The following is an 18,881-nucleotide window of genomic DNA, read 5'->3' as shown; positions in this document are numbered from 1 at the left end:
CAAATCATCCTCAGATACCATCTAGTCAAACTTCCTAATTTTACAGATGGGCAAACTGAGAGCCAGTGGCCCAGTGTCACGATAATACAGGGAGTTGGTGGCTACACAGAAATAAGGATTTGGGTCCTTTGAATTTTGGTCCAGGAACTACAATTTTGTTCTTTAAGAGTTTTTAAAGGACACAGAAGCACATTTTCTAAAGTCTTTATAATCTTTGTGTGTATGTGTGTGTGTGTGTGTGTGTCTGTGTGTCTGACAGTCTCGCTCTGTCACCCAGTCTAGAGTGCAATGGCATGATCTCAGCTCACTGCAACCTCTGCCTCCTGTGTTCAACCGATTCTCATGCCTCAGCCTCCTGAGTAGGTGGGATTACAGGCGCCCACCACCACGCCTGACTAATTTTTGTATTTTTAGTAGAGACAGGGTTTCACTATGTTGGTCAATGTGGTCTCGAACTCCTGACCTCAAGTAATCTACCCACTTTGGCCTCCCAAAGAGCTGGAATTATAGGCATAAGCCACTGTGCCGGGCCAAAGTCTTTATAATCTTAAAAAGAGAGAGAGGAAAGAGATAAGCGTAAGAAGGAAGGCATAGCTAATTAATTGGAGGGGGATGGTCTAAGCTCAAGCTTTGAAATGAAACAGCTGGATCGACCACTTAGTTGATGTGTGAACTTGGAAATTCACCTAAAGTTACTGAGTCTTAGCCCTCATCTTTTTTTTTTTTTTTTTTTTTTTTTTTTTTGAGATGGAATCTCGCTCTGTTGCCTGGGCTGGAGTGCAGTGGCATGATCTCGGCTCACTGCAACCTCCGCCTCCCGGGAGAATGGGCACGCCATTCTCCTGCCTCAGCCTCCCGAGTAGCTGGAATTACAGGCGCGTGCCACCACACCCAGTTAATTTTTTTTTTTTTGATATTTTTAGTAGAGATGGGGTTTCACCATGTTAATCAGGCTGGTCTGGATCTCCTGACCTCGTGATCTGCCTGCCTCTGTCTCCCAAAGTGCTGGGATTACAAGCGTGAGCCACCGCGCCCAGCCAGCCCTCATCTTTTAAATTGAGATGGTAATTGTGCCTACTTTGCGGGGTTGTGTAAGGATTAAATAAGATAATGCACAGATCCTGGCACTGACAGAATGCTTAATAAAGATTGGCTATTATTATAACTCCAGTGCAGACACCCAAGGACTTGGATAGACTGCCAAGAAATCAGTCCTGAGGGGGCCTGTCCTTCAGCCAAACTTCCTCCCTGCCAGATCCTCTCTTCCAGCCTGGGCTGCTATGCTGCCCAAGTCCTCCACTCTACCCCTCCAAATAAATGGCAATCATGACATTTTTATTATCCAGCTTCATACACAGATCTTTCCAGCAGAGTAACAGGGTACTGACTAAAAATAAAGATGCAAAAGGATCAGGGATAAAGGGAATTGGTAAGGAAATAAGAATAGAAAAAGGAAGGAGAGCTATTAAGAGATTCCTTCCATCTTTGATCACAATGCTGGATCATGTAGTAAAGCCTGTATAAGTATAGGGAATGTGAAGTACAATCAGCAGTATATCATTCCTCCACGGAAATTACACTGCTAGCAAAATGAATGCTCATCGCTTTTCCCCTACCCTGCCTAAATCATTAAATACTGTAGATTACTGTGCAAGTTTCCCCACCCCCTAAAACCATGAAAACCTTGTCCTATAAAAAGCTGGTTTCAGCGGCATTCTAGTCACTGACTCTCTGCTTGGTACTGTACGAAGGTAATATTTATCAAGATGACTGATTCAACAATGGTCAAATAACATTCAATATAGTTTCAGTGAGAAATACATGTGATCACATTCTGAGTCTGAAAGTCCGCACGACATGTTTAGCACATGTTAACCAGAACATCTTATTTTCTGGCTATATCAGAAAAGACAACTTGCTGTCTCTTCACTCAGATCTGCAGTTTGCCTTTTAACTCTCCATTTGTCTTCTTGTGAAATATAGGCCTGAAAGGACAACAGGGTCACATTTTCCTAAGACAGTATCTGTTTTGCAGAGTGTATGTCTGATGCTGGCACCACCCAGCAGCTGGAGACCTAGGTGCCGGAAGTCTGAAGTTCTGACGTTGCATGTTAAACCCCAAAGCTCAGTGGGTCTTCACCTTAGTTGCAGAGAACTCATCATCTTCATTTTTTTTTTTTTTCTGGATGCAATAGTTGCCCCCTGCCAGACATGAGAACAAACAGAATGTGTTCTGTCTTTTCCAAGATTGCTTCATCAGCACGTATTTTCCACTTAAAGCTTTTCAGTATGTGACTTATACATACATTTATGAACACCCCCCAATGGACTGTTCGGGTTTGGTTTAATCCCCAAGAAAACTGGCATTAAAATAGATCTTTTCCCAGCAATAATAATCTAATTTATGAGAAATTATTCTATTCTCAGTACCTTTGAGACACATGAGAGCTTTTATGTAATAAAAAAGCCATTTATTTCTGAATATTTTAATGCATGTTTCCATATTTTTCTCATTTTTAATGCAAGGGCCATTGACAGTATTGTAAGAGAATGTCTTTGAAAGCAACTTTATGGCAAATGTTCCAGTGAAATGGATGGCAGCGTGCGTCATTGCAGAGCTGTGCTGCTGAAAGGAGCAGGGCAGAGATGTTCTAATTCACATTTATGTGCATAAAAGGGTAACCTCTACAGAGAGAGACAATGGTATTGGGTAAATTGATAAGATATAGTAGACTTGGCTTCAGTTTGAGGCTCCATCCTTTGATTTGCTGTACATACTTAGTTATTGCTGTCTCCTATGCCATGTCTGAAATATAGAAGGAACACATGCTGGAGAAGGCTATGACAACTATTGGGGAAAGAAAGTAAGTCAGAGCCTTAGGTGTTAACTGGAAAGAGAGACTGTTTTAAAAGGACAGAGAATCAAGGAGCAAATAGAATGTCTTTGGACAGAAATTAGACTACATACATATGTGTGTGTGTGTGTGTGTGTGTGTGTGTGTGTGTGTGTGTGTGTGTATTCACTGCAGCCTCAACCTCACAGGCTCTAGCAATCCTTCTGCCTCCTCCTCCCAAGTAGCTGGGACTACAAGTGTGCTCCACCACGAGGGGCTAATTTAAAATTTTTTTTTTTTTTTTTTAGAGACAGGGTCTCACTACGTTGCCCAGGCTGATCAGGAACTCCTGGGTTCAAACAATCCTCCCACACTGGCCTCTCAAAGTGCTGGGATTACAGGCATGAACCACTGGGCCCAGCCTATTTTGATTTTTCAAGCTTTCATTTCCAAAGCTGTTCATTTGGATGGGTGCCCACCATCTAAAAAGCTACTAGGATAGTGGTTGTTGACTGAGAAGGTAGAAGCAGGTTGTGGAAGTGGGAATGGTGTCTGAATCAAAATACACACATCCTTGGTTCTGTGATTTTAAAGCCATCTTGAGAAATCTCAGAAACGTAATTCTGATACTCTCCCTGATCAAGAGCCACTGCAGTAGTATGAGTTTGAGATTTAACCTCAATCATATGTGCTTACAAGAGATACGAAAATGCGTATTTGACATGAACAGAAACACACTTCTGAGATAAGAAGCCGACTCTTCACAAATGTCTTACTGATGCTTTTTGATAAAATACTCTGTGCTTTTTTTTTTTTTTTTTTTGAGATAGGGTCTCACTCTGTTGCCCAGGCTGGAGAGCAGTGGCACAATTATGGCTCACTGCAGCCTCAACTTCCCTGGACTCAGGTGATCCTCCCACCTCAGCCTCCCAAGTAGCTGTGCCTTGGAGAGTTTAGATAACCTGCTAAATGTTCACTCCTTTTGGGTGATGGTGCTGGGGTTTGAAGCTGAGGACTTCAGGTATGTTGTGTGGACTCTCCTCTGCTAGTAGCTGAGGGCTACCGGTGTGGACTCTGCTACTGGGCAGCTCAAAACGCTCCAAGGATTCTGATCTTAGAAAGTCTCCTGGGGGTTTGGGGAGAAGACAAGAGGTTGGGCTGGCTCCCAACCAAAAGCCTTGGAGACACTTTCAGGATAGTCTGGGAGCTGGCACCACAAAGAAGATAGATGAAAACAGGTAGCCGGTGGCTGGGGATCCACAGCCGGGTGATGGGAGAAGAAATCCTGCTACAATATAGCTACTGGGAGCATGGCCTTGGGAGGTCAACTTCCTGGGTTTGAATCTCACCCTAACCACTTCCTAATTGTGAATTCATGGACACAGTTTCTCCAGCTATGAAATGGGCTCATACAAGTAGCTGCCTCAAAGCATTGTGAGAATTAAGTGAGATATATAGAAAGTGCTTAGTAAGTATACACAGTGAGCCCAGCAATAAATATTTGCTGTTATTTCAGTAAAGGAGTTTTCGGATGAAGCTCTGAAGTCTTTCTGTTACCCTCATTGCTGCCTGCTTCCTACAAGTGTGGTGCATTGGCATGTTTGGAGTGTGTGAAGTGTGGACACGCTCATGAGCAAGCCAGCTTTGCCCTATGGGAAAAGGAATACACGTCAAAGGAATAATGCTATGACTTGTGACTTCTTCCTCAGGACGTGAGAGGGTGTTGAGATAATTCACAGCTACTAAGCATCTCCTGGATGCTTGCCAGCACAAAATGTTGGGGTCAGCTGGACCTCCCTTTGCCCATGGTGAAGAAAGAGCACCTTTCTCGAGAGGAGGACTCTCCCCCAAGATACCACCCTGTGGGCATGGCATGAATGGTCTGGCATGGCGGGACGGACGGGCAGTGTACCCACCTGTCCCAGGTGGGCTGGAACGGTACCAAGGGTAGAGGCAGGATTGGAGAGCCACTGTTCATCATGGCCAAAGAGTGGGCTGTCCACTGCAGGTCACAGAGGAAGAACACAGGGAGCTTCTTTGGGTTTCCTAAACAGAAACTAGTTCTATTTGCAATTCATTCATCCTTTTTTTTTTTTAAATTTATTTATTATTATTATGCTTTAAGTTGTAGGGTACATGTGCATAACGTGCAGGTTTGTTACATATGTATACTTGTGCCATGTTGGTGTGCTGCACCCATCAACTCATCATTTACATCAGGTATAACTCCCAATGCAATCCCTCCCCCCTCCCCCCTCCCCATGATAGGCCCCTGTGTGTGATGTTCCCCTTCCTGAGTCCAAGTGATCTCATTGTTCAGTTCCCACCTATGAGTGAGAACATGCGGTGTTTGGTTTTCTGTTCTTGTGATAGTTTGCTAAGAATGATGGTTTCCAGCTGCATCCATGTCCCTACAAAGGACGCAAACTCATCCTTTTTGATGGCTGCATAGTATTCCATGGTGTATATGTGCCACATTTTCTTAATCCAATCTGTCACTGATGGACATTTGGGTTGATTCCAAGTCTTTGCTATTGTGAATAGTGCTGCAATAAACAAACGTGTGCATGTGTCTTTATAGCAGCATAATTTATAATCCTTTGGGTATATACCCAGTAATGGGATGGCTGGGTCATATGGTATTTCTAGTTCTAGATCCTTGAGGAATCGCCATACTGTTTTCCATAATGGTTGAACTAGTTTACAATCCCACCAACAGTGTAAAAGTGTTCCTATTTCTCCACATCCTCTCCAGCACCTGTTGTTTCCTGACTTTTTAATGATCGCCATTCTAACTGGTGTGAGATGGTATCTCGTTGTGGTTTTGATTTGCATTTCTCTGATGGCCAGTGATGATGAGCATTTTTTCATGTGTCTGTTGGCTGTATGAATGTCTTCTTTTGAGAAATGTCTGTTCATATCCTTTGCCCACTTTTTGATGGGGTTGTTTGTTTTTTTCTTGTAAATTTGTTTGAGTTCTTTGTAGGTTCTGGATATTAGCCCTTTGTCAGATGAGTAGATTGCAAAAATTTTCTCCCATTCTGTAGGTTGCCTGTTCACTCTGATGGTAGTTTCTTTTGCTGTGCAGAAGCTCTTTAATTTAATGAGATCCCATTTGTCAATTTTGGCTTTTGCTGCCGTTGCTTTTGGTGTTTTAGACATGAAGTCTTTGCCCATGCCTATGTCCTGAATGGTACTACCTAGGTTTTCCTCTAGGATTTTTATGGTATTAGGTCTAACATTTAAGTCTCTGATCCATCTTGAATTAATTTTCGTATAAGGAGTAAGGAAAGGATCCAGTTTCAGCTTTCTACTTATGGCTAGCCAATTTTCCCAGCACCATTTATTAAATAGGGAATCCTTTCCCCATTTCTTGTTTCTCTCAGGTTTGTCAAAGATCAGGTGGCTGTAGATGTGTGGTATTATTTCTGAGGGCTCTGTTCTGTTCCATTGGTCTATATCTCTGTTTTGGTACCAGTACCATGCTGTTTTGGTTACTGTAGCCTTGTAGTATAGTTTGAAGTCAGGTAGCGTGATGCCTCCAGCTTTGTTCTTTTGACTTAGGATTGTCTTGGAGATGTGGGCTCTTTTTTGGTTCCATATGAACTTTAAAGCAGTTTTTTCCAATTCTGGGAAGAAACTCATTGGTAGCTTGAGGGGGATGGCATTGAATCTATAAATTGCCTTGGGCAGTATGGCCATTTTCACGATATTGATTCTTCCTATCCATGAGCATGGTATGTTCTTCCATTTGTTTGTGTCCTCTTTTATTTCACTGAGCAGTGGTTTGTAGTTCTCCTTGAAGAGGTCCTTTACATCCCTTGTAAGTTGGATTCCTAGGTATTTGATTCTCTTTGAAGCAATTGTGAATGGAAGTTCATTCCTGATTTGGCTCTCTGTTTGTCTGTTACTGGTGTATAAGAATGCTTGTGATTTTTGCACATTAATTTTGTATCCTGAGACTTTGCTGAAGTTGCTTATCAGCTTAAGGAGATTTTGGGCTGAGACAATGGGGTTTTCTAAATATACAATCATGTCATCTGCAAAAAGGGACAGTTTGACTTCTTCTTTTCCTAACTGAATACCCTTGATTTCTTTCTCTTGCCTGATTGCCCTAGCCAGAACTTCCAACACTATGTTGAATAGGAGTGGTGAGAGAGGGCATCCCTGTCTTGTGCCAGTTTTCAAAGGGAATTTTTCCAGTTTTTGCCCATTCAGTATGATATTGGCTGTGGGTTTGTCATAAATAGCTCTTATGATTTTGAGGTACGTTCCATCAATACCGAATTTATTGAGCATTTTTAGCATGAAGGGCTGTTGAATTTTGTCAAAAGCCTTTTCTGCATCTATTGAGATAATCATGTGGTTCTTGTCTTTGGTTCTGTTTATATGCTGGATTATGTTTATTGATTTGCGAATGTTGAACCAGCCTTGCATCCCAGGGATGAAGCCCACTTGATCATGGTGGATAAGCTTTTTGATGTATTGCTGAATCCGGTTTGCCAGTATTTTATTGAGGATTTTTGCATCGATGTTCATCAGGGATATTGGTCTAAAATTCTCTTTTTTTGTTGTGTCTCTGCCAGGCTTTGGTATCAGGATGATGTTGGCCTCATAAAATGAGTTAGGGAGGATTCCCTCTTTTTCTATTGATTGGAATAGTTTCAGAAGGAATGGTACCAACTCCTCCTTGTACCTCTGGTAGAATTCAGCTGTGAATCCATCTGGTCCTGGACTTTTTTTTGGTTGGTAGGCTATTAATTATTGCCTCAATTTCAGAGCCTGCTATTGGTCTATTCAGGGATTCAACTTCTTCCTGGTTTAGTCTTGGAAGAGTGTAAGTGTCCAGGAAACTATCCATTTCTTCTAGATTTTCCAGTTTATTTGCGTAGAGGTGTTTATAGTATTCTCTGATGGTAGTTTGTATTTCTGTAGGGTCGGTGGTGATATCCCCTTTATCATTTTTAATTGCGTCGATTTGATTCTTCTCTCTTTTCTTCTTTATTAGTCTTGCTAGTGGTCTGTCAATTTTGTTGATCTTTTCAAAAAACCAACTCCTGGATTCATTGATTTTTTGGAGAGTTTTTTGTGTCTCTATCTCCTTCAGTTCTGCTCTGATCTTAGTTATTTCTAGCCTTCTGCTAGCTTTCGAATGTGTTTGCTCTTGCTTCTCTAGTTCTTTTAATTGTGATGTTAGAGTGTCAATTTTAGATCTTTCCTGCTTTCTCTTGTGGGCATTTAGTGCTATAAATTTCCCTCTACACACTGCTTTAAATGTGTCCCAGAGATTCTGGTATGTTGTATCTTTGTTCTCATTGGTTTCAAAGAACATCTTGGCCGGGCGCGGTGGCTCACGCCTGTAATCCCAGCACTTTGGGAGGCCGAGGCGGGCAGATCACAAGGTCAGGAGATCGAGACCACGGTGAAACCCCGTCTCTACTAAAAATACAAAAAAAAATTAGCCGGGCGCGGTTGTGGGTGCCTGTAGTCCCAGCTACTCGGGAGGCTGAGGCAGGAGAATGGCATGAACCCGGGAGGCGGAGCTTGCAGTGAGCCGAGATCGCGCCACTGCACTCCAGCCTGGGCAACAGAGTGAGACTCCATCTCAAAAAAAAAAAAAAAAAAAAAAAATCAAAGAACATCTTTATTTCTGCCTTCATTTCGTTATGTACCCGGTAGTCATTCAGGAGCAGGTTGTTCAGTTTCCATGTAGTTGAGCGGTTTTGATTGAGTTTCTTAGTCCTGAGTTCTAGTTTGATTGCACTGTGGTCTGAGAGACAGTTTGTTATAATTTCTGTTCTTGTACATTTGCTGAGGAGTGCTTTACTTCCAATTACGTGGTCGATTTTGGAGTAAGTACGATGTGGTGCTGAGAAGAATGTATATTCTATTGATTTGGGGTGGAGAGTTCTATAGATGTCTATTAGGTCTGCTTGCTGCAGAGATGAGTTCAATTCCTGGATATCCTTGTTAACTTTCTGTCTCGTTGATCTGTCTAATGTTGACAGTGGAGTGTTGAAGTCTCCCATTATTATTGTATGGGAGTCTAAGTCTCTTTGTAAGTCTCTAGGGACTTGCTTTATGAATCTGGGTGCTCCTGTATTGGCTGCATATATATTTAGGATAGTTAGCTCTTCCTGTTGAATTGATCCCTTTACCATTATGTAATGGCCTTCTTTGTCTCTTTTGATTTTTGATGGTTTAAAGTCTGTTTTATCAGAGACTAGTATTGCAACCCCCGCTTTTTTTTGTTCTCCATTTGCTTGGTAAATCTTCCTCCATCCCTTTATTTTGAGCCTATGTATGTCTCTGCGTGTGAGATGGGTCTCCTGAATACAGCAGACTGATGGGTCTTGACTCTTTATCCAGTTTGCCAGTCTGTGTCTTTTAATTGGAGCATTTAGTCCATTTACATTTAAGGTTAAGATTGTTATGTGTGAACTTGATCCTGCCATTATGATATTAACTGGTTATTTTGCTCGTTAGTTGATGCAGTTTCTTCCTAGCCTCGATGGTCTTTACATTTTGGCATGTTTTTGCAATGGCTGGTACCGGTTGTTCCTTTCCATGTTTAGTGCTTCCTTCAGGGTCTCTTGTAAGGCAGGCCTAGTGGTGACAAAATCTCTAAGCATTTGCTTATCTGTAAAGGATTTTATTTCTCCTTCACTTATGAAACTTAGTTTGGCTGGATATGAAATTCTGGGTTTAAAATTCTTTTCTTTAAGAATGTTGAATATTGGCCCCCACTCTCTTCTGGCTTGGAGAGTTTCTGCCGAGAGATCTGCTGTTAGTCTGATGGGCTTCCCTTTGTGGGTAACCCGACCTTTCTCTCTGGCTGCCCTTAAGATTTTTTCCTTCATTTCAACTTTGGTGAATCTGGCAATTATGTGTCTTGGAGTTGCTCTTCTCGAGGAGTATCTTTGTGGCGTTCTCTGTATTTCCTGGATTTGAATGTTGGCCTGCCCTACTAGGTTGGGGAAGTTCTCCTGGATGATATCCTGAAGAGTGTTTTCCAACTTGGTTCCATTTTCCCCCTCACTTTCAGGCACCCCAATCAGACGTAGATTTGGTCTTTTTACATAATCCCATACTTCTTGCAGGCTTTGTTCATTTCTTTTTCTTCTTTTTTCTTTTGGTTTCTCTTCTCGCTTCATTTCATTCATTTGATCCTCAATCACAGATACTCTTTCTTCCAGTTGATCGAGTCGGTTACTGAAGCTTGTGCATTTGTCACGTATTTCTCGTGTCATAGTTTTCATCTCTTTCATTTCGTTTATGACCTTCTCTGCATTAATTACTCTAGCCATCAATTCTTCCACTTTTTTTTCAAGATTTTTAGTTTCTTTGCGCTGGGTACATAATTCCTCTTTTAGCTCTGAGAAATTTGATGGACTGAAGCCTTCTTCTCTCATCTCGTCAAAGTCATTCTCCGTCCAGCTTTGATCCATTGCTGGCGATGAGCTGTGCTCCTTTGCCGGTGGAGATGCGCTCGTATTTTTTGAATTTCCAGCTTTTCTGCCCTGCTTTTTCCCCATCTTTGTGCTTTTATCTGCCTCTGGTCTTTGATGATGGTGATGTACTGATGGGGTTTTGGTGTAGGTGTCCTTCCTGTTTGATAGTTTTCCTTCTAACAGTCAGGACCCTCAGCTGTAGGTCTGTTGGAGATTGCTTGAGGTCCACTCCAGACCCTGTTTGCCTGGGTATCAGCAGCAGAGGCTGCAGAAGATAGAATATTTCTGAACAGCGAGTGTACCTGTCTGATTCTTGCTTTGGAAGCTTCCTCTCAGGGGTGTACTCCACCCTGTGAGGTGTGGGGTGTCAGACTGCCCCTAGTGGGGGATGTCTCCCAGTTAGGCTACTCAGGGGTCAGGGACCCACTTGAGCAGGGAGTCTGTCCCTTCTCAGATCTCAACCTCCGTGTTGGGAGATCCACTGCTCTCTTCAAAGCTGTCAGACAGAGTCGTTTGCGTCTGCAGAGGTTTCGGCTGTGTTTGTTATTGTCCTGTCCCCAGAGGTGGAGTCTACAGAGACAGGCAGGTTTCCTTGAGCTGCTGTGAGCTCCACCCACTTCGAGCTTCCCAGCAGCTTTGTTTACCTACTTAAGCCTCAGCAATGGCGGGCGCCCCTCCCCCAGCCTCGCTGCTGCCTTGCCGGTAGATCACAGACTGCTGTGCTAGCAATGAGGGAGGCTCCGTGGGTGTGGGACCCTCCCGGCCAGGTGTGGGATATGATCTCCTGGTGTGCCTGTTTGCTTAAAGCGCAGTATTGGGGTGGGAGTTACCCGATTTTCCAGGTGTTGTGTGTCTCAGTTCCCCTGGCTAGGAAAAGGGATTCCCTTCCCCCTTGCGCTTCCCAGGTGAGGCAATGCCTCGCCCTGCTTCAGCTCTCGCTGGTCGGGCTGCAGCAGCTGACCAGCACCGATTGTCCAGCACTCCCCAGTGAGATGAACCCAGTACCTCAGTTGAAAATGCAGAAATCACCGGTCTTCTGTGTCGCTCGCGCTGGGAGTTGGAGACTGGAGCTGTTCCTATTTGGCCATCTTGCTCCGCCCCCCGCAATTCATTCATCCTTACTGCTCAGTCTTTGGAATGGACATTTACAAGCCAGAGATACTTGAGGGTGGTTTTCCCAGACTTGGTGCATCTCCTAGGAGGTGATCCTACCTGGAGGTCAGGCCAGAATGACTCCCGGGAAGCCAATTTTATCCTGACCAGTGGGAGCCAAGGGAGCACTTCAGAATGAGAGCACTCTGTTGTTTTGTGGTGTGAGGGAGCAGTCAAGTAGGGTTGATTTGGGGCTGAAACTAAAGAGAAAGGAGGTTTGGGACCAGATCTTGTAAGATGGTCTCCCTTTTTTCCTGTTTCTCAATCATAGATTATGTGTTACAAACAGCCTGGACGCTGAGACTTGGAGCAGAGGAAAGCAGCTCCCTGGATATTCCTGGCGAGAATTTTAATAACTCACAGAGGAAGAGATTTTGTCTCACAACAGGGAGTCCCAAATTAGTCAAAGACTTGGAATGGTTTTCTGATAAATGAAATGTAATCAATTATGGTGCCTTCTTTTGGGAATTTTATTGACTTATTCCTTCCTCCTTGTTTACTTTGGATTGCCACTTGGGTCAAGTGTGAAGTTGTTGATCTTACCCCATCAGCCTGGAATATGTGAGCACATCTGTGGCCATGACACAGAACACAAATGGCCTGATATAAAACGTGGTGCTAAGTAAACCACATAGTCAAAGAGGTACAAACTGACTATCATCTTGAGCCAACAGGAAGTGATTTTTTAAGTGATGGTTTGAAAAAGAATATGGCAGCACTAAATGTTGAAGCAACCGCAACTCTCCTTTATGGCTGGTGGGAATGTAAATAAATAAGAGCACTTTAGAAAACTGTTTGGCCATTTCTCCTAAGGTTGAACATGTGAATACCTTATGTTCCAGCAATTCCAGTCCTACGGCGTGTATCTGACAGAAATATATACGCGTGCACAAGAGAGATGTACAAGAATGTTCATAGTTACACTACTCAAAAAAGCCAATATATAGACACCTGTTTTGCACAGCTTCAAAATCGTCTTGTCCTGATTTTTGCAGGCATTTGTTTCTTGCAAGTATAGTCAGTGATGCCTTGCCTGGGGCCTGCACCATATTGATTTCCTGCAGTGCAGCTTCTTTGACTTGAGATTTTCCAGGACAACTCATGTATGTGTAATCTAGAAGAACAAGAGAATTTTGCTGGTGGCGTCGTCCTTGACCAATGCGGGGCAGGAGCAGATGGACAATGGACCAATGTTTCCATTGTCCATGTTTCCATGGTAACGTGGCTGCTGTAAATGATCCTGCGGCTGATTTCAAGCTACCATTTAACACGTGGCCCACAACATTTCTGAATATTTTATCATTGGCTCTTGTGAGCCGGTATGATCTGGCTCAGCATACTACCTGCTCTAACCAATAGCTTCCATGTGAGAAAGTGGTTCCAGTGTGTCCTGATCTTGGACTTTTTTTCAAGGGGAGCCAGAAATCTGGATTTGCATGTGAAAACTCCTGATTTTTAAATTATATCGACTAGTTCAAATTTTTCAAAAACACTTGACAAACCAAGAAAAAAAAAAAAAAAACTCAACCACATCGGCAAGCTAGATTTAGCCTATAAAATGCCAAAATTATTTTCCCCCCTTCGGTGTACAGACTAAATCTTTTGAGGAGGGTCTGTCAGCCTCAGTGACGAAGCACAGTTTTTTGCATAGACAGAGTTCAGGACTTAATCTGCATGGCCGTATGGTGTTATGAACTCAGTCTTAACTGGGGATTGAGTAACTTGGGTTCTAGTCTCAGTTTTCTATGAAAATTACTTACCTGGACCTCAGTTTCCCCATATGCATTAAGACATCTTCTGAAGAAGTTCTTCTCATATCAGAACACCTAGGATTATATGAGTATAAAATTATGTTAGGTGCTTCTTTGGGACTAAACTCCTCAGTGGTGCAGGGAGAATTGAAGGTTCTTGGTTGTTGGACAGAGATTCCAGGCTTGCAGGCTGCAGCTGTCTCTCCTTCCACTCCCTTCACTCATAAAAGAGAAGTTGTGGCTTTCCCCAAGCCATCGTTCTAACAATATCCACTTGACTGCTGGGGAAGCCCGGGCCTGATGCTTTGTGGTCCTCAGACTTCTTGAGAGAAAGTCCACTTTCTTAAAATAAAACATGATGTGGTAGGGAGACTTCAGCCCTGGCATTTGTTACCCTGGGCTTATGATGTGGCTCTGCCACTTCTTAACTAGGAACTTCATCCTTACTTTTGTCATAGGACTTCCTGCCTCACGGAAATTGTGACAAGAAGCATCCACTGTTTCAAGCGTCTAACATGGCCTCTGGCATATAGTGTGAAATGAACACTAATTACCACCATCCTTGTGATTTATCAAGGCGTTCACCTATGGAGAAGGGCTGGGTGGCCAGCAGCCCAAATATTCATTAAAATTTGATCTTATGTCTCCTTGTGTTTAATTTGGTTCAATTTACTCTGATATTTTAGAGATTCTGCCAACATTAATATTTCTGCAAGATCCGGACAGGTCTGGACACAGAGATTCTGATCTAATCCAAATCTGTGGGCTGAGGAATGCTTCCAGAGAGAGATGCTACTATATATTCTGCTGAAGAAGATTCACATAGCAGGAAGAAGAAGATTTAAACTTTGATTATTTGAAGAGGCAATGAAGTAGTCTAATCTGTGCTATTAATTTGTTTAAAGATAACATGTGCAAGTTCCCTAAAGACAGCCTAAGTAACTATATATCAGAGTCTGAGACAAAGGGAAAAATCAGTAATACTGATCTTGCATTTATTTAAAATTTTGATATTTTGTGCATCATGGATTCTTCATTAATTTTGATTTATAAAATGTTGCATTCAACTCTTTTTTTCTTTTTCTTTTCTTTTCTTTCTTTTTTTTTTTTTTTTAAGACAGAGTCTCACTCTGTTCCCTAGGCTGGAGTGCAGTGGTGCAATCTTGGCTCACTGCAACCTCTGCTTCCTGGGTTCAAGTGATTCTCATGTTTCGGCCTCCTAAGTAGCTGAGATTACAGACATGCACCCACCATGCACAGCTGATTTTTGTATTTTTAGTAGAGACAGGGTTTCCCATGTTGGCCGGGCTGATCTTGAACTCCTGACCTTAGGTGAGCCGCCTGCCTCGGCCTCCCAAAGTGTTGGGATTACAGGCGTGAGCCACCACGCCTGGCCCCTAATTCTCACTTTAATCTTACTGTGCTAAGCAGCTTGATATATGACTAGGCTTCTCTGGGATTCTGTTTCTTTGATTTTAAAATAACGTAGAAATATATTTATACTTTTTGCAAAATTATTTTTGAATACCTAAATGCTTTCTAAAATTATTACATTAAAATTTCATTTTAATCACTGATTTTTTTTTTTTCTTTTTGCATCGCCTGTAAGTACAAGGACAATTAGTAAGAGTGTTTGGTTGCAAACAACAGAATTCTCTGTAGCTACATCAGTTGTAGTGACTGAACTGTATTGGTTTTTACACAGAGTACCTAGGACAGTTGGACAATCAGGCTTGGAGGCTACTGAGCTGGATACCTTAATTATTGCTCCAGGAGAGTCTCTGCTGTTATAGCACAGCAGGGGAACTACCACTGGAACCACCACAACCTTGGACTCTGCAAACTAAGTGTCTCTCTGTCACCCTCATCAGAATTCCTCCACTCTGCACTTTTTCTTACGCAACGCTCTCCTACAATCAAAGTCTGGCACGGTCTATCTGAAGAGGCCAGGGCCCTGCTTGTGTCCAGCTATAGACAACTTAGGAAAGTGAGTTTCTGGCTTCTTCCTGGAGAAGTGGGATTCATAAATCTGGACATCTTCAAACCAAGGAAGGGTACTGAGAAATTGCTAGGCAGCCGGATGACTAGAGCTCATATGAGTGCATTTTTTTCTGGATAACTTTGCAGGGTGCCACGTGTAATTGTGCAAGTGGTACAATATATACAGGCCCCACTGCCATGGGGTCATTTCTGCTGGTTCAGGCAGTATCATGGGCGTGTGTGCAAATATGAGGACAAGGGACTAAATGCACATGTGGAGAATCACTCTCCTCTTCCCTGAAACCACATTCATACTTCAAGCCACCCCTTTCCCCTGCCCCTCCTGGGAGAAAGGTTGGAAGCAAAAGTGTTTGTGAAGATTCAGGCTGAGATACTTACTTCTGGTGTCCCCATCGCTCACTTGAACCCGTAGATTTCCCCCATTTCCTTGCCGTAATCTGCTAATAACGTGACTGTCCTGCCCCACGGGATGCTCTCTGGACTCATTAAGTCTGAAAATGCTTGGGAAATGCATCTGCCAAAGCCTACAGCCAACTGTCATTATTATCATCTGCTTACAGACGCTCTCCCAGGCAGCAAAATATTTTCAAGCTCTAAAATCCTGGCCCTAGCCCATCCCTTTATTTTCATCTTACCTAGCCTGGGTAGATTCTCTGTAGGACACACAGACTCAAAATCAATGTCCCGTCTGTCTCTTGTTTACAGATTATCAGGTGCCCAGGGCACCAACACAAGGAGGTGTGTTGTGAAATGAAACAGTGAATTCCCTGGGAGCATTTCCTCTTCTGAACTGATTTAACTTTAGCTCTCTGAAGCTTTCTCCTCCTTTGGCTTCTGAGAATGGTGTGCTGGTTTGAGAAGCAAGAACTTTTCATTGGCATAGCTATTAATATTGACTAATATGGACTTCTTGTACCTTGCTCCAGTTTGAAATTTATAAAGATGGCTGCCTCATTGCATGTGTGTGTGTCTGTGTGTGTGTGCATGTGTGCGTGTGTAATTGCTTTGCTCCTTCTTTTGCATGGGAGTAGATCGAGCTTAAGGATCAGGACTCATCTCTGTCTCCCCACAACAATGCCTCAAAAAGGGGAGGGGGTCATGAATGTTTCAAAAATAACTTACATTTTTTATGCATAAATCTTCTTTTGCTCCTTCTTTCCTTTCTTCCTTCCTTACTTCTTTCCTTCCTTCCTTTCTCTTCCCTCTCTCCAATCTGTTTCCTCTTCGTCTCCCTTTGCCTCATCCATGCCTCATTCTTTCTCCCTCAACTCCAGGACTGTGTGACTTTTCTCTTTGACCTTTTATCCTCACTGTTTCTTTGGCTATGATTTGAATCTGGGTCACTGGAATAAGTGTGTCCTTCCTTTCGTGTAGACTACACAGGTTGACTGCTTTGTAGATTTTGGCATTTTGTAGGGCATCATATGGATGCAATTTTTCTGGATAACTTAGCAGGGTCCCACATATAGTTGTGCAAATTGTACACTGCACACAGACCCCTGCCGAGTGAGCAAATGGGGTAAAAATCTAACCCATGCTACTGTCTCCAAACTGTGTATCCTGGGCAAGTGCTACATCCATTGAAGGAAAAGTCATGCTTTTGTAATTTGGTGACTAATCATGGCTCAGTCCTAGCAACCAATTATGCACACACAAATAGGCACTGCATAATTGTTTACCACACCACATTCCCTCAAGTCATCTGAATTTACATACTCTCAAAACTCACATGGCTTCCAGCGGTGCACATCCCCAAATTCCCTTCCAAGGCAACTTGGTGGTCGAAAATCACACTGCTGTTATTTCACCCCCATCACATTTCATCATATGTGAGTTGGTTTTTCTACAGAAACGATGTGACAAGCAGTGATTATATCCTAAGGGTGACATCACAATCACCTATTTAAGCTATTATATTGTTGAAAATTGTTTATTGCGAAGGAAAGATATAAGAAAACCCTATTTTTCTATATTACTATTTAAACAATCATAAAAACAATAATCCTAAGTAAGATGTTATTTTGGAAAGATTGTATAATTTGAGAGGCTGGCCTTCAAAAGAATAGCAGGTTTAATTAGGAGAGCAGAAGGAGGCAATTGAAACCTCTGTGGGGATGCTGATATACTCCACAGGTGTAAGATTCTGACAAATTTCAGAGGATGCCAACTAGGTTCTTTGTTTAATTTAATTTCATTGCAAACCCCAGGGTACTTAAATCTGTAGAACTGTTCTTAGATTTATTAAACTTAATACAGCTTATTTCTTGGCTTACAAAAGGGACCAAGAAAGGAGAGGGAATAACACTTTTCAAATGAGGTAAATAGGCAAGAGTTGGAAGAAACTAGGAAGATAATTGAAATGCATGTCTCACCATGCATGAGAAGGAAATTAGCTAGCATGGAAATAGCTGAAGTTGAAGCAGTGAGTGTACACGCTCCTCATGAAGTTAGCAGGGCATATTAGTCCTTCTCACACTGCTATCAAGAACTACCTGAGACTGGGTAATTTATGAAGAAAAGAGTTTAATTGACTCACGGTTCCACAGGCTGTGCAGGAGGCATGGCTGGGGAGGCCTCAGGAAACTCACAGTCATGGCAGAAGGTGAAGGGGAAGCAAGCACCTTCTTCACATGGCAAAGAAAGAAAGACAGAGACAGAGAGAGAGAGAGAGAGAGAGAGAGAGAGAGACAGTAAATAAGGAAGTGCTGCACACTTTCAAACAACCAGATCTCGTGAGAGCTCACTCACTATCATGAGAGCAGCAAGGGGGAAATCCACCTCCGTGATCCAGTAACCTCCCTCCAGGTCCCTCCCCCAACACTGAGGACTACAATTCAACATGAGATTTGGGTGTGAACACGGAGCCAAATCATATCACAGAGGAGACCATGTAAGGCCCTGGAGAACATGTGGGGCTGGGAAGGGCACAGGTGTAATGTGCTGGGACTGATGTTTCTGAAAGGACCAGTCTGGCTGCTGTGTTTGTCAGGGATCAAGGTGGAATGTGAGCAATGTACTTGATTATAGCAGAACCCAGAATAGGAACTGGGTTATATTCTGGACAAATTTTAAAGGTAGAACCATCAACATTAGCTCATGGTTAGTGGTACCTTTGACCCAATGGATTGGTTGACTACGGAGGAGTAGAAGGGAAAGTAAGGAGGAAGCTCCCTGGCTGGGCTTCATGGAAAATGCTGAGGAGTAGAGTTCTTCGCTCAGGGCTCTGTCTCCCTGTCTTGACATAACTGCAGCAGTGTGGGCAGGAGGGAGTGATTGCGCTCTGAACTAGACTCATTCACTCATCTCTCTAGTCTTTCATTCACAAATACTCAGTGAGGGCCTACTATGTACCAGGTGCAGTGCTGAATTCTGGGAAGAGAGACAGCTAGTGAACAGGTTCCTCACCCATGGAGCTCACAATCTAACCAGAGTCATGCACTAAAAATGACATTTTGGTCAATGACAGATCACTTATACAGTGGTGGTCCCACGAGATTACAGTACTGTATTTGGACTGTACCTTTTCTATGTTTAGACCTGTTTATATATATGCAAATATTTATATTGCATTACAGTTGCCTATGGTATTCAGTACAGTAACCTGCTGCACAGGTTTGCAGCCTGGGAGCAAGAGGCTACCCTATATAGCCTGGGTGTGTAGTAAGCTATACCATCTAGGCTTGTGTAAGTGC

At 42.9% G+C, this 18,881-nt stretch overlaps 1 long non-coding RNA gene across 1 annotated transcript; it reads right to left on the bottom strand.

Moving 5' to 3' along the window:
- Window positions 1-1,790: 1,790 nt before the first annotated feature.
- On the bottom strand, window positions 1,791-17,008 carry LOC105473101 (uncharacterized). Its single transcript, XR_011624316.1, has 5 exons — window positions 16,919-17,008; window positions 13,198-13,263; window positions 12,389-12,551; window positions 2,779-2,848; window positions 1,791-2,202 (listed from the first exon to the last, which is right to left on the bottom strand). It is a non-coding gene; the product is annotated as an uncharacterized lncRNA (long non-coding RNA).
- Between the last annotated feature and the right edge of the window lie 1,873 nt (window positions 17,009-18,881).

Source organism: Macaca nemestrina, chromosome 6 (genome assembly GCF_043159975.1).
Source record: "Macaca nemestrina isolate mMacNem1 chromosome 6, mMacNem.hap1, whole genome shotgun sequence".
Classification (NCBI taxonomy): domain Eukaryota; kingdom Metazoa; phylum Chordata; class Mammalia; order Primates; family Cercopithecidae; genus Macaca; species Macaca nemestrina.
Note: the sequence above shows the minus strand (reverse complement) of the source record. Positions and strands in the feature narration are given on the sequence as shown.